The following is a 15,113-nucleotide window of genomic DNA, read 5'->3' as shown; positions in this document are numbered from 1 at the left end:
TGTTAATAAATCCAGGGATGCTGCAGGCCTTATTCACAGCCTCCTGAGCTGGTCACACCTTCCGAGAATCGTGTGCATAGACACCCAGACCTCTCTGTTCCTGCACCCACTTTGAAATTGTACCATTTACTTTAGACTGCCTCCCCTCATTCTTCCCAGCAAAATCCATCGCATCTGTGCATTAAATTTCATCTGCATCGTGTGTTCCCAGTTCAACAATGTGTCTGAGCCCTCCTGAGGTGTGTCAATATCCTCCTCTCACCCAGAGTAACACTTCCAGTGCAGTCCTGAAGGACTGCTCCTCTGTCGGAGGTGCCGTCTATCAGGGTGAAACATTAACCCCGTCTGCCCTCTCAGGTGTGCTACGACTGAGGCGGGATGGCGTGCACTGTTAATTCAGTCCCACTTCTCCACAGGGCACAACATATTCTTTTAAAATGTTCCCAATTGCTGAAACAGTCCATCAGATATACTATTTTTTTCCCCCCAGAATCGAACACACTAACCAGGTTAATTTACTGAACAACAAAATTAACAGTTTATTGTAAAACAAGTCTGAACTAATAATAAAGTAAAATAGCATATAGATCAAAATTATAAAGAATCCAACAGTAACTTTTTGAAAAAGGTCCTCTTTTCTACCTTAACCAATTTTTAGAGAGTTTTTTTAACCTTAGTTCCTTCACACTCACACACGCACACACGCACACACACACACACACACACTCACACACGCACACACGCACACACACACACACACACACACACACAAACACACACATATATATATATATGCATATATATTCCTATACATAAAACGGTTAACCGGAAAAATCAAAAGGATTTTTAGATCAGAGCTCCGTTACAAACTAAAAAAGCTTGGGTAGATAACTTACTCCTTTTTCTGAAGTAAACAACAGATGAAATATGTTGCTCCAAACCGGCGCACAGTCCAACCTTCGAGCTCCTGCAGGCCCACCCAGATGTTCTGTGCCTGCTACTAAGCTTGACCAATCAAAGGAGAGTGGTCAATTTTCTGCCCCTGTTGCCCTGGCTTCTGCCCTAAGCCCAGCCTGAGTCAGGTGACAAACAGTAACACTGTTGCCTATTCAACCCTCACTGTCCCCTTTGATGTTAAAACGTTTATTTAGCTTAACGATAAATTCCATTTTTAAAAAATATATATTTTTGGCAAAACAGAGCCGCTTTCATAAAAGGTGAACGTCAAAGATCCCACGGCTGCTATTTCGAAGCAGAGCAGGTGGGGGGGGGGGGGGGCGGTGTTCGCCCCGGGTGTCCTGGCCAATATTTATTGCTCACCCCTAACATTGCGAAAACAGACGAGCTGGCTCACTTGCGCAATTGCTGCTTCGTGGGATCTTGCTGTGCCGCACCTCCTGCATTACAACAGGGACTACGCTTCCAAGAAGGACTTCATTGGCTGTAAAGTGCTTTGGGACATGCTGAGCTTGTGAAATGCCGAGTGCGGATGCAAGCCACCTCCTTGCTTCACTGTTCACCACATTTCCGAGTCTTGTGTTGCCCGATAACTTTAGGCTCCCAAATCCAGAGCCCCACACAGCCGCGCACACAGAGCTTGCAGACAGGCAGATACACCCTGTGGAACAGACTCGGACGCGAACTGCACACAGGCACTGACAGGCACACATACGCATTTCATACAGGACAGGAATGCTGGAGAGAGCAGACTGTTGCAAAGAGACTGCATGCAAAGCTGAGACTAAGAGCATTAAAAAAAATCAGTCAGAGCTTTCACTTACTTTAGCAACGTTTAATATTTTCTTCAGGGCCGTGAGCTCCTGGTCCCTTCGGCTTGCTGCTGCTCTGTCTGTGTGTGTGTCTCTCTCTCTCTTCTTTTCTCTTCTCTCTCTCTCCGTCTCTCCTTCTCTACCTCTATGTCTGCCTGTCTCACTCTGTCTGCCTCTCGCTCTGTCTCTCTCAGTGCCTCCCAAAACCTGCGGTTACTCAGCTATCTGGGTGTTTCCTGCTCAATCTGTGAATCACCTCGGCTGACATGGGAGGTCTCACAGGCTGCGCGCTTTGTTTTTTTTTTAAGAAGTGTAGAGGGACCTCTTGTGAGGGCATCCTGTCTACCCTCGCACTTAATCTCCAGGGAGCTGGAGTACAAAGTCTCCTGAATGGAGTTCAGCCTCATTCCTTGCTGCAAGCCAAAGGAGATAGGGAGGGTGAAATTCCCAGAGGCTGGAACCGCTCCAGGAAAGTGGAATCACAATGAACGTTCCCAGAGTCTGAATACAGCCCCCTAACAACAACGATCGTTCATTTACACAGCACCTTCCACACAGCAGAAAACACCAGGTGGCATCATTGAGAAAACATTCGATGGCGGGACACGAAAGGAGATACTAGAAAGACTCCTGCTCGTGCAGCAACAATCACACCCCTCAGCACACGTCCAAGCACGTCACAGCCAAAGATGAGCTTTTTCCAGTGCAGTCGCTGTTGTAATGTCGGAAATGACTTTCGCACAGCAAGATCCCACAAACAGCAATGTGACAATAACCAGACTATCTGTTTTTGTGATGTTGACTGAGGGGTAAATATTGGAGCCCGGACACCAGAGAGAACTCACCTGCTCTGCATCTAATAGTGGCCGTGGGGTCTTTGACATCTACCTGAGAAGGAAGACAGGGGCCTCAGTTTAAGGTTTTAACTGAAAGACAGCATATGGAACAGTGCTGCACCCCCTCAGTACTGACCTCCAACAGTGCTGCACTCCCTCATCACTGACCCTCCGACAGTGCAGCGCTCTCTCAGTACTGACCTCCAACAGTGCTGCGCTCCCTCATCACTGACCCTCCGACAGTGCAGCACTCCCTCATCACTGACCATCCGACAGTGCTTCACTCCCTCAGGACTGACCCTCTGACAGTGCTGCACTCTCTCAGTACTGACCTCCAACAGTGCTTCACTCTCTCAGTACAGACCCTCTGACAGTGCTGCACTCTCTCAGTACTGACCCTCCGACAGTGCTGCACTCTCTCAGTACTGACCCGCTGACAGTGCAGCGCTCTCTCAGTACTGACCTCCAACAGTGCTTCACTCCCTCATCACTGACCCTCCGAAAGTGCAACACTCTCTCAGTACTGACCCTCTGACAGTGCTGCACTCTTTCAGTACTGACCCTCCGACAGTGCTGCACTCTCTCAGTACTGACCCTCTGACAGTGCTGCACTCTCTCAGTACTGACCCTCTGACAGTGCTGCACTCTCTCAGTACTGACCCTCCGACAGTGCTGCACTCTCTCAGTACTGACCTCCAACAGTGCTTCACTCTCTCAGTACTGACCCTCTGACAGTGCAACACTCTCTCAGTACAGACCCTCTGACAGTGCTGCACTCTCTCAGTACTGACCCTCCGACAGTGCTGCACTCTCTCAGTACTGACCTCCAACAGTGCTTCACTCCCTCAGTACAGACTCTCTGGCAGTGCTGCACTCTCTCAGTACTGACCCTCCGACAGTGCAACACTCTCTCAGTACTGACCTCCAACAGTGCTTCACTCTCTCAGTACAGACCCTCTGACAGTGCAGCACTCTCTTAGTACTGACCTCCAACAGTGCTTCACTCTCTCAGTACAGACCCTCTGACAGTGCAGCACTCTCTCAGTACTGACCTCCAACAGTGCTTCACTCTCTCAGTACAGACCCTCTGACAGTGCTGCACCCCCTCAATACTGACCTCCAACAGTGCTGCACTCCCTCATCACTGACCCTCCGACAGTGCAGCACTCTCTCAGTACTGACCCTCTGACAGTGCTGCACTCTCTCAGTACTGACCTCCAACAGTGCTTCACTCCCTCATCACTGACCCTCTGACAGTGCAACACTCTCTCAGTACAGACCCTCTGACAGTGCTGCACTCTCTCAGTACTGACCCTCTGACAGTGCTGCACTCTCTCAGTACTGACCCTCCGACAGTGCTTCACTCTCTCAGTACTGACCCTCTGACAGTGCAACACTCTCTCAGTACAGACCCTCTGACAGTGCTGCACTCTCTCAGTACTGACCCTCCGACAGTGCTGCACTCTCTCAGTACTGACCTCCAACAGTGCTTCACTCTCTCAGTACTGACCCTCTGACAGTGCAACACTCTCTCAGTACAGACCCTTTGACAGTGCTGCACTCTCTCAGTACTGACCCTCCGACAGTGCTGCACTCTCTCAGTACTGACCTCCAACAGTGCTTCACTCTCTCAGTACAGACTCTCTGGCAGTGCTGCACTCTCTCAGTACTGACCCTCCGACAGTGCAACACTCTCTCAGTACTGACCTCCAACAGTGCTTCACTCTCTCAGTACAGACCCTCTGACAGTGCAGCACTCTCTCAGTACTGACCTCCAACAGTGCTTCACTCTCTCAGTACAGACCCTCTGTCAGTGCAGCACTCTCTCAGTACTGACCTCCAACAGTGCTTCACTCTCTCAGTACAGACCCTCTGACAGTGCTGCACCCCCTCAGTACTGACCTCCAACAGTGCTGCACTCTCTCAGTACAGACCCTCTGACAGTGCAGCACTCTCTCAGTACTGACCTCCAACAGTGCTTCACTCTCTCAGTACAGACCCTCTGACAGTGCAGCACTCTCTCAGTACTGACCTCCAACAGTGCTTCACTCTCTCAGTACAGACCCTCTGACAGTGCTGCACCCCCTCAATACTGACCTCCAACAGTGCTGCACTCCCTCATCACTGACCCTCCGACAGTGCAGCACTCTCTCAGTACTGACCCTCTGGCAGTGCTGCACTCTCTCAGTACTGACCCTCCGACAGTGCAACACTCTCTCAGTACTGACCTCCAACAGTGCTTCACTCTCTCAGTACAGACCCTCTGACAGTGCAGCACTCTCTCAGTACTGACCTCCAACAGTGCTTCACTCTCTCAGTACAGACCCTCTGTCAGTGCAGCACTCTCTCAGTACTGACCTCCAACAGTGCTTCACTCTCTCAGTACAGACCCTCTGACAGTGCTGCACCCCCTCAGTACTGACCTCCAACAGTGCTGCACTCCCTCATCACTGACCCTCCGACAGTGCAGCACTCTCTCAGTACTGACCCTCTGACAGTGCTGTACTCTCTCAGTACTGACCTCCAACAGTGCTTCACTCTCTCATTACAGACCCTCTGACAGTGCTGCACTCTCTCAGTACTGACCCTCCAACAGTGCAGCACTCTCTCAGTACTGACCCTTGAACAATGCTGCACTCTCTCAGTACTGACCCTTGAACAATGCTGCACTCTCTCAGTACTGACCTTCCAACAGTGCAGCACTCCCACAGTACTGACCCTCCTCCGACAGTGCAGTATTCCCTCAGTACTGACCTTCTTGACAGTGCAGCACTCCCTCAGTACTGACGCTCCGACATTACTGCACCCCCTCAGTAATGACCCTCCAACAGTGCAGCACTAAAAGGGAGGGTCGTAGGGCTGGAGGAGCTTACAGAGATAGGGAGGATTGTGGGGGCTGGAGGCGATTACAGAGATTGGGAGGGGTGTAGGGACTGGAGGAGGTTACAGAGATTGGGAGGGTTGCAGGGACTGGTGGAGGTTACAGAGATAGGGAGGGCTGTAGGGGCTGTTGGAGGTTACAGAGATTGGGAGGGTTGCAGGGACTGGAGGAGGTTACAGAGATAGGGAGGGTTGTAGGGGCTGGAGGAGGTTACAGAGATTGGGAGGGTTGCAGGGACTGGAGGAGGTTCCAGAGACAGGGAGGGTTGTAGGGGCTGGAGGAGGTTACAGAGATTGGGAGGGTTGTAGGGGCTGGAGGAGGTTACAGAGATTGGGAGGGTTGTAGGGACTGGAGGAGGTTACAGAGATTGGGAGGTTTGCAGGGACTGGAGGAGGTTACAGAGATAGGGAAGGCTGGAGGAGGTTAAAGAGATAGGGATGATTGGAGGGACTGGAGGGGGTTACAGAGATAGGGAGGGTTGCAGGGACTGGAGGAGGTTACAGAGATAGGGAAGGCTGTAGGGACTGGAGGGGGTTACAGAGATAGTGAGGGTGGGTGGTGATGGAGGATGGAGATTTTGAATTCTAAGGTGTTATTTGTCCTGGAGCTAGTCGCTCTTTGTGAGCACAGGGGTTTTGTCCTGTCTGTTCGCACTGTTCTGTGTTGATTCTCTTTCACTATGGGCTGTGTCAGGATTGGATTCACAATGGCATGTTCGGAATGTGTAATCTGATCCTGTTAGTTTCAGGAAGGCGACTGAGAACCAATGTAAAAATGAGAAGCACTACAATCTGGTTTTATAAAAGGATTGTAATGTCGTAGCAAAATACTGCAGATGCTGGAAATCTGAAATAAAAACAGCAAGTGCTGGAAACACTCAGCAGGTCTGGCAGCGTCTGTGGAGAGAGAAGCAGAGTTAACGCTTCATGTCAGTGACCCTTCATCAGTTCTGAGTGGTTGCAGCACTCTCTGTTTTTATTTATAATGTCCTGAGGTGCGTGACAAGAGAGATATCAAACAAAACTTGACATGAAGCCACATGAGAGTTTGGAATGCTAAAAAGCTTGGTGAAAGAGGTAGGTTTGAATGAATATGTTTTAAAGGAGGAGAGACAGAGAGAGAGAGAGAGAGACAGGCGGAGAGACAGCAGAAGAAAATTGCAGATATTCGTGCCCAGGCAGCTGGGGGTACGGCACCAATGGTGGAGACATTAAACTTGGAGATGTCAAGTAAAACGTTTTTGATCACACGTTCGATTTCAGTGAACACCCAGAGTTCACACTCTCGAGTTCAGTGAACACACAGAGTTCACACTCTCGAGTTCAGTGAACACACAGAGTTCACACTCCCGCGTTCAGTGAACACCCAGAGTTCACACTCTCGAGTTCAGTGAACACACAGAGTTCACACTCTCGAGTTCAGTGAACACACAGAGTTCACACTCTCGAGTTCAGTGAACACACAGAGTTCACACTCCTGAGTTCAGTGAACACCCAGAGTTAACACTCCCGAGTTCAGTGAACACCCAGAGTTCACACTCTCGAGTTCAGTGAACACACAGAGTTCACATTCCCGAGTTCAGTGAACACCCAGAGTTCACACTCTCGAGTTCAGTGAACACACAGAGTTCATACTCTCGAGTTCAGTGAACACCCAGGGTTCACACTCCCGGGTTCAGTGAACACACAGAGTTCACACTCTCGAGTTCAGTGAACACACAGAGTTCACACTCTCGAGTTCAGTGAACACCCAGGGTTCACACTCCCGGGTTCAGTGAACACCCAGAGTTCACACTCTCGAGTTCAGTGAACACCCAGAGTTCACACTCTCGAGTTCAGTGAACACCCAGAGTTCACACTTTCGATTTCAGTGAACACACAGAGTTCGCACTCCCGTGTTCAGAGAACACAGAGTTCACACTCCCGGGTTCAGAGACACAGAGTTCACACTCCCGAGTTCAGAGAACACACAGAGTTCACACTCTCTGGTTCAGAGAACACAAAGCATTCAGCAGGAAGATTCCATTCAGCCCCTCGAGCCTGTTTTTTAAAATTCGTTCATGGGATGTGGGTATCACTTGCCAGGCCAGCATTTATTGCCCATCCCTATGTGCCCTTGAGAAGGTGGTGGTGAACTGCCTTATTGAACCTCTGCAGTCCATGTGGGGTCGGGACACCGACAGTGCTGTTAGGAATGGTGTTCCAGGATTTTGACCCAGTGACAGTGAAGGCCATTCAGCCCCTCGAGCTTGTTGAACAGGAACAGGAGGAGGCCATTCAGCCCCTCGAGCTTGTTGAACAGGAACAGGAGGAGGCCATTCAGCCCCTTGAGCCTGCTCCGCCATTCACTGAGGTCATGGCTGATCATGGCCCATATTCCTTCACAGCTTTTGATAACAAAAATTTATCAATCTCACATTTATAATTAACAATTGATCCAACATCAGTTACTTTTTGCAGAGTTTCATTCCAAAATTCTATTACCCTTTGTATGAAGAGTGTTTCCTAATTCCATTCCTTAAGGTTCTGGCTCTGATGCTTAAACTCTGCCCCCTAGTCCTACACTCCCCAAGCAGTGGAAATAGTTTATCTCTATCCACCCTGTCTATTCCCCAAATGTCTTGAAAACTTTGATCAAAACACCCTTAAACCGAAATTTCAGGGTCTACAGCCCTAGCTTGTGCAATCTCTCCTTGTAATTTAACCTTGGAGTCCAGGTATCATTTTGGTCAATCTACACTGCTCTCCCTCCAAGGCTAGTACATCCTTCCTATGATGTGGGTCCCCAAACCGAACACAGTCCCTCCGTGGACAATGTGATGATACACTTTTAGTCTGCACATGAATGGCGGTGGACAGTTAAACAACTAACTGGAGGGAGTGGCTCCACAAATATCCCCATCCTCAGTGATGGGGGAGCCCAGCACATCAGTGCGAATGATAAGGCTGAAGCATTTGCATCCGTCTTCAGCCAGAAGTGCCGAGTGGATGATCCATCTCGGCCTCCTCCTGAAGTCCCCAGCATCACTGATGCCAGGCTTCGGCCAATTCGATTCACTCTGCGTGATATCAAGAAATGACTGAAGGCACTGGATACTGCAAAAGCTATGGGCCCTGACAATATTCCGGCAGTAGTACTGAAGACCTGTGCTCCAGAACTTGCCGCGCCCCTAGCCAAGCTGTTCCAGTACAGCTACAACACTGGCATCGACCCGGCAAGGTGAAAAATTGCCCAGGTATGTCCTGTGCACAAAAAGCAGGACAAGTCCAAACCGATCAATTACCACACCATCAGTCTCCTCTCAATCATCAGTAAAGTGATGGAAGGTGTCATTGATGATGCTATCAAGCGGCACTTGTTCAGCAATAACCTGCTTAGTGACACTCAGTTTGGGTTCTGCCATGGCCACTCAGCTCCTGACCTCATTACAGCCTTGGTACAAACATGGACAAAAGAGCTGAACTCAAGAGGTGAGGTGAGAGTGACTGCCCTTGATGTACAATGTTCAGCACCATTCATAACTCCTCAAATACTGAAGCAGTCCGTGTAGAAATGCAGCAAGACCTGGACAATATCCAGGCTTGAGCTGATAAGTGGCAAGTAACATTCACGCCAAGTGCCAGGCAATGACCATCTCCAATAAAAGAGAATCTAACCATCTCCCCTTGACATTCAACGGCATTACCATCGCTGAATCCCCCACTATCAACATCCTAGGGGTTACCATTGACCAGAAACTGAACTGGAGTAGCCATATAAATACCGTGGCTACAAGAGCAGGTCAGAGGCTAGGAATCCTGCGGCGAGTAACTCACCTCCTGACTCCCCAAAGCCTGTCCACCATCTACAAGGCACAAGTCAGGAGTGTGATGGAATACTCTCCACTTGCCTGGATGGGTGCAGCTCCAACAACACTCAAGAAGCTCGACACCATCCAGGACAAAGCAGCTCGCTTGATTGGCACCCCATCTACAAACATTCACGCCCTCCACCACTGACACACAGTGGCAGCAGTGTGTACCATCTACAAGATGCACTGCAGCAACGCACCAAGGCTCCTTAGACAGCACCTTCCAAACCTGTGACCTCTACCAACTAGAAGGGCAAGGGCAGCAAATGCATGGGATCACCACCACCTGCAAATTCCCCTCCAAGTCACATACCATCCTGATTTGGAACTATATCGCCGTTCCTTCACTGTTGCTGGGTCAAAATCCTGGAACTCCCTTCCTAGCAGCACTGTGGGTCTACCTACCCCACATGGACTGCAGCGGTTCAAGAAGGCAGCTCACCACCACCTTCTCAATGGCAATTAGGGATGGGCAATAAATGCTGGCCTGGCCACATCCCATGAATGAATAAAACAACTTATCGTTGAAAAAGTATGTGATTGATTACAAGAGAAATATCCGATGCTTGCTTAACCTCTTTATTCCTGGAATCTGGAACGTTTCGGAAGCTATCCAATTAATCTGGCACCCCTGCTCTTTCCCTCTATCCCTGTAAATTTTTCCCCTTTAAGTATTTCTCTAATTCCCCTTTTTGAAAGTTCCTATTGAATCTGCTTCCACCGTCCTTTCAGGCAGCACATTCCAGATCACAACAACTCACTGTGTAAAAACATTTCTCCTCATCTCCCCCTCTGGTTCCTCTGCCAATTGTCTTAAATCTGTGCCCCTCTGGTTACCGACCCTCCTGTCACTACAAACAGTTTCTCCCCTTAACCTTCTCTGCTCTAAGGAGAACAATCCCAGCTTCTCCAGTCTCTCCATGAACTGAACTCCCTCATCCCTGACACCATTCTGGTCAATCTCCTCTGCTCCCTCTCCGACGCCTTGACATCTTTCCCAAAGTGTGGTGACCAGAATTGGACAAAAAACTGCAGCTGGGGCCTAACACAGAGACTGATAAAGGTTTAGCATAATTTCCTTGCTCTTGTACTCTATGCCTCTATTAATAAAGCCTGGAATCCCATTTGCCCTTCCCCCACCCCCCGAATCAGCCTTCTCAACTTGTCCTGCCACCTTTAAAGATTTGTGTCCGTGCACCCACAGACCTTGACATCCTCTGTAAAGTGTGGTGCTCCGAATCGGACACAATGCTCGAGTTGGGTTGTAACACAGTGTCTTATAATAGTTTCGGATGCAGTTTCCTTGCTATTCCTCTATTAATAACGTCTTCTCAACTTGTCTGCCACCTTGAAAGATATGTGTTCATGCACCCCAAAGTCGGCCTGTTTCTGCACTCCCTTTAAAACCATCCCTTTTACTCTCCATTTGCCTCTGCTCAATAATCCTATTACATAGAACATAGAACATAGAACATACAGCACAGAACAGGCCCTTCGGCCCACAATGTTGTGCCGATCCTTTGTCCTCTGTCAAGGACAATTTAATCTATACCCCATTAAAATGAATCACTTCATATTTCTCAGTATTAAAGGTTAGACAGTGGCATATCGGCCATGGCGGGACCGTGGCACGGTGGTAATGTCACTGAACCAGTAATCCAGAGGTCCAGACTAATGCTGTGGGGACGCAAGTTCAAATCGCAGCACGAGAGCTGCTGGAAGTTAAATTCAATTGATAAGTTCAATGGATTAACGCAATTGTGGAATCAGTAATGGGGCCATGAATCTATCATCCATTGTCGTAAAAACCCATCTGGTTCACTGATGTCCGATAGGGAAGGAAATCTGCCATCCTGACCCGGCCTGGCCTACATGTGACTCCAGACTCGCAGCAACATGCTTGACTCTTAACTACCCTCTGAAATGGCCGAGCAAGCCACTCGGTTGTCAAGGGCAATGAGGGGTGGACAACAAATGGTGGCCTTGCCTATTAGACAGGACAATTTCAGGACAGGGAACGGGAGGCAAAAAATTAGCGAGTGACTCTGAAAGACAGAAGAAGCAAAGGTTAAAAAGTGTGCAGCACAGGAATTTGGCAGTGTTGAAAGGTATTTATTTAAATGCAAGGAGTACAGTAAATGAAGCCGAAGAGCTGAAGGCACAGATAGACAGACGTATGGCAACACGATATTGTTGCTATAACAGAAACTTGGCTTAATGAGGGGCAAGAATGGCAGCTCAACATCCCTAAAGTTTTCAAAGGGATAGAGAAGGAGATAAAAAGGGAGGGGGTGTACCATTATTAGTTCTGGAATCAATAACAGCTTTGAGGAGGGGTGAGATGCTAAATGAATCATCAAACGAGGCCATATGCATTGAGTTCAGAAATAAAAAAGGGGCAGCCACACTACTAGGAGTGTACTATTGACCCCCAAAAAGTGAGAGGGAGATAGAGGGACAAATATGTAGATAAACGATAAGGCAACAATAGTTGGGGATTTCAACTACCCTAATATCAACTGGGATACAGACAGTGCGAAGGGCAAAGAGGAGACAAAATTCTTGAACTGCAGTCAAGAGAACTTTTTTAGGCAGCATGTAACAAGCCCAACGAGAGGGGGCCGCAATTCTAGGTTTAGTCTTCGGCAATGAAGCTGGGCAAGTGGAAGAAGTAGCAGTGGGTGACCATTTTGGAGATAGTGACCATAATACCGTTAGTTTTAGCATAATCACGGAAAAGAACAAAGATAGAACAGGAGTAAAAGTTCTAAACTGGGGGAGGGCAAATTTTATGAAACTGAGAGGTGATCTGGCGAAAGTGGACTGGATGCAGCTACTTGGAGGATAAATTAGTTGCAAACCAGTGGGACGCATTCAAAGGCAAGATACTACAGGCACAGTGTAGGCATGTCCCCACAAAGATTAAGGGTGGTACTGCCAAATCTAGAGCCTCCTGGTTATTAGAAGCTTACAGGGTAAGTTAAAGCAGAACAAGAAAGCGTATGACGATCACAAAAATCTTAATACTTTAGAAAGCCTAGAGGGGTACAGAAAGTGCAGGAGTGAAGTAAAAAAGGAAATTAGAAAAGCAAAGAGGGGACATGAAAAATTATTGGCAGGTAAAATAAAGGAAAACCCAAAGATGTTTTATCAGTACATTAAGAGCATGAGGAGAACTAGGGAAAGGGTAGGGCCTATCAGAGATGTACAAGGAAAAATGCGTCTGGATACAGCAGATGTGGGCAGGGTTCTTAATGAGTTTTTTGTCTCTGGCCTCACAAAAGAGAGGGGTGATGCAGACATTGTAGTTAAAGAGGAGGAGTGTGAAATATTAGATATGATAAGCATAATGAGAGAGGAAGTACTAGAGGCTCTGACATCATTGAAAGTGGATAAGTCACCAGGACCAGATGGCTTGCATCCCTGGTTATTAAAGGAAGCCAGGGAGGAAATAGTGGATGCACTGAGAATCATCTTCAAATCCTCACTGGATACCAGCGAGGTGCCAGAGGATTGGAGGTCTGCAAATGGTGTACCATTGTTTAAAAAGGGTGTGAGGGACAGGCCAAATAATTATAGGTTAGTCAATCCGACCTCGGTGGTGGGCAAATTATTAGAATCAATTCTGAGGGACAGGATAAACTGCCACTTCAAAAGGCACAGTTTGATCAGGGATAGTCAGCATGGATTTGTTAAGGGAAGGTCATGTCTTACTAACTTGATTGAGTTTTTTGAGGAAGTGACAGGGAGGACTGATGAGGGTGGTGCAGTGGATGTAGTCTACATGGATTTTAGTAAGGTATTTGACAAGGTTCTGCATGGTAGACTGCTCAGAAAAAATGAAAGCCCGTGGGATACAGAGGAATGTGGCAGGTTGGATCCAGAATTGGCTCAGGGACAGGAAACAAAAAGTGGTAGTCAACGGATGTTTTTGCAAATGGAAAGTGGTTTCCAGTGGCATTGCACAGGGCTCAGTGTTGGGTGCCTTGCTGTTTGTGGTATATATTAATAATTTGGACTTAAATGTGGGAGGCATGATTGGGCAATTTGTTGATGACACAAAAATTGGCCGTGTAGCTGATAATGAAGAGGATAGCTGTAGATTCCAGAATGATATCAATGGTTTGGCTGCGTGGGCGGATAAGTGGCAAATGGAATGCAATCCGGAGAAATGTGGGGTAATGAATTTGGGGAGAGCAAACAAAGCGAGGGAATACACAATAAATGGGAGGATATTGAGAGGGATAGAAGAAGTGAGAGACCTTGGAATGTATGTCCACAGGTCCCTGAATGTGGCAGGACAGGTAGATAGAGTAGTGAAGAAGGCATATGGAATGCTTTCCTTTATTGGCCGAGGTATAGAATACAAAAGCAGGGATGTAATGCTGGAACTGTATAAAATGCTGGTTGGGCCACAGCTGGAGTATTGCCTACAGTTCTGGTCACCACATTACAGGAAGGTCATAATTGCTGTGGAGAGAGTACAGAAGAGATTTACAAGAATGTTGCCAGGGCTTCAAAGTTGCAGCTATGAGGAAAGATTGGATAGGTCAGGGTTGTTTTCCTTAGAACAGAGGAGGCTGAAGGGGTGACTTAATTGAAGTGTACAAAACTATGAGGGGCCAAGATAGAGGAGACAGGAAGGAACTGTTTCCCCCAGCGGAGAGGTCAATTATCAGAGGGCGCAGATTTAAAGGTGTCTGGTAGAAGGATTAGAAAAGACATGAGGAAAAATGTTTTCACCCAGAGGGTGGTGGGTGTCTGGAATTCACTGCCCGAATCGATGGTGGAATCAGAAACCCCCAACTCATTGAAAGGTACCTGGACCTGCACCTGAAGGGCTGTAACCTGCAAAACTATGGATCAGGTGGTGGAAGGTGGGATTAGTTTGAGCGGCCAATTTTTTCGGCTGGTGCAGACACGATGGGCTGAATGGTCTCCTTCTGTGCTGTAATTTTTCTATGGTTCTATGACACCCACATCTCATGACAGAATTAAAACTCTGCCATGTATTTGCCCATTTCACTGGTCTGTCCATGTCTCCCTGCAAACTGTTACTCTTCTCCTCACCGTTGACCACATTTCTGAGTTTCGAGTCGTCTGCGCACTTTGAAATCATGCCCTGTAAACCCGAGTCCAGGTCATGAATACAGATGAAAAAGAGGAGCGGTCGGCCTAAATTACCTTGGGACATGCCGTTGTCAGGGTTGGCCCCGAGGGAATGGAATTACTGCGAGTGCAGAGGGAAGGAGGTCAGACTGAGTGAGGGGTGCAGAACTGTGGAGACGGTGCAGGCCATGTCAGCATTTTTTGTTTTTACACAGCCAGTTGTTGTGATCAGGAATGGGCTGCCTGAAAGGGCCAGGGGGGGGAAGCAGCTTCAATAGGAAATTTCAAAAGGGGAATTGGAGAAATACTTGAAGGGGGATAAATTGGCACCAATGTGAGACACAAACTTTGGGTTGGGGGAGGATGTACACCTGGATACCACGCAGGCGCAATATCCAGGGCTTGCCCGGGGGGAGTAGTACGCATGTGCACAACTGTCTTTTTCTGCCGGCTCCCAAACGATCCCCAACGTTACGCAGGCGCAGTATGGCCTGATCGCGCGCCGGATGGGCGCACGCGCACTGCAGCTCGATGTGCTCCTCGTCCCCGCAGGCCCCCTTGTTCCCACGCATGCGCCGTTGCGAGAGGGTGGAGCCGGCACTCACGTGGCAGTGAGGGGGCGGGGCTCCGTCGCCCAATCGCCCCGCCTCCTTCCCGGAACCACGCAG

The 15,113-nt window shown here is 48.5% G+C and overlaps 1 protein-coding gene across 2 annotated transcripts in view; it reads right to left on the bottom strand.

The window, feature by feature from the left end:
- Window positions 1-2,111, bottom strand: part of LOC137385097 (macrophage-capping protein-like) — a 69,731-nt gene extending 67,620 nt beyond the window's left edge. The window contains exon 1 of one of the 2 annotated variants that reach the window (XM_068059859.1): window positions 1,782-2,111. The gene's annotated coding sequence lies outside the window, so the exon portion shown is untranslated. Of the gene's footprint in view, window positions 1-896; window positions 920-1,781 lie in introns of those variants that run through there. The other variant, XM_068059862.1, reaches the window with a different exon arrangement.
- Between the last annotated feature and the right edge of the window lie 13,002 nt (window positions 2,112-15,113).

This window comes from Heterodontus francisci, chromosome 28, assembly GCF_036365525.1.
Source record: "Heterodontus francisci isolate sHetFra1 chromosome 28, sHetFra1.hap1, whole genome shotgun sequence".
NCBI classification, from domain to species: domain Eukaryota; kingdom Metazoa; phylum Chordata; class Chondrichthyes; order Heterodontiformes; family Heterodontidae; genus Heterodontus; species Heterodontus francisci.
The sequence above is the reverse complement of the archived record's forward strand: the minus strand, read 5'-3'. Positions and strand labels throughout refer to the sequence as shown.